The following is a 1,412-nucleotide window of genomic DNA, read 5'->3' as shown; positions in this document are numbered from 1 at the left end:
ACCATGATGAACAAAATGTGTAAGAATCAGACTTTGTCACAGAGCACATTTTCTGCAATAATGCAAAAATAAAAGGTGAAATCCTATTGGCTTTTGTAGAGGGAACCAGAGTGATGTTAACTCATGGGATGGCAAAAATATGTCATCCCTGCAGCCCTCTTAGCAATTATCTTTAATAAGAAAAACAAATTATAAAATTGTTATTATGAGTTAGACAGAATTATTAGAAACTTGATCATCATAAAAAATTTAATGAGGAGGGTGATCACATTTACAGTGCAAAATTATAATCTGCATGAAATGGAACTCACAAACTGTAGCTATAAATTGGATTCATATTCCGAATGAGAAGTTGTGAAACTTGCAGACATCTTTTTCTCAAGCAAAGTAGTTCACTCCATTATTTTATGTTCCTTCATAAAAGTCTATTGCAAAAGATTGTGTTCATAAATTGGCTGACAATGCATGTTCACATATTTTTCTGCTGAACACAGCAGGCCAGGCAAAAGCAGTCAGTTCCACAATGAATATGTGGCACTCATGCACTGAAAACGCAGGATGTGTGAACTGAGACCAAAGCAGGCACTAACCCAACTGGACCAGTCAGGACCAGGCTGTTTTTTTCAAAAAGTACATTTTTGACTGGTTAGCATGACAGCTCTTTCAGTGCTATCGACAGGGTTACCAAGTCTCCACAACAAAACCTGCACAATTGCTAATCAAAACTAGCCCACGGCTTCTTCAACCTGTAGGCAACAAAAACAACCCAAGACAACATTGTAAAACTAGTCCAATCCCATGGGGAAAACCGCACACTTGGCAACACTTCTATCTGCATATTAAACTATCATTGTATGGACTCCATTACTGATGCCAGTTACCATATATGTGACCCTAGATCACAAAACCAGTCTTAAGTAGCATGGGTATATTTTTGGAAATAGCCAACAATACATTGTATGGGTCAAAATTATCAATTTTTCTTTTATGCCAAAAATCATTAGGATATTAAGTAAAGATCATGTTTTCATGAAGATATTTTGTAAATTTCCTACTGTAAATGTATACAACATTTATTTTTGTCAGTGAATGCAGCACAATCGCGAACATAAATGGGCAACTTTAAAGACAATTTTCTCAATGTTTCGATTTTTCTGCACCCTCAGATTCCAGATTTTCAAATAATTGTATCTCGGCCAAATATCCTCCTATCCTAACAAACCATACATCAATGGAAAGCGTATTTATTCAGCTTTCATGTGTTGTATAAATCTCAATTAAAAAAAAAAATGACCCATAAGACTGGTTTTGTCATCCAGGGTCACATATATATAATGCTTTTTAAAGCTGCTTTGGGAGTTGAAACCCAATTTTGTTATGGGGCTTTACATTTCCAACCCATGCTCTAAGGG

Source organism: Siphateles boraxobius, unplaced genomic scaffold (genome assembly GCF_051911475.1).
Source record: "Siphateles boraxobius isolate OS27281-9 unplaced genomic scaffold, OSU_SipBor_1 8, whole genome shotgun sequence".
NCBI lineage: Eukaryota > Metazoa > Chordata > Actinopteri > Cypriniformes > Leuciscidae > Siphateles > Siphateles boraxobius.
The sequence above is the reverse complement of the archived record's forward strand: the minus strand, read 5'-3'. Positions refer to the sequence as shown.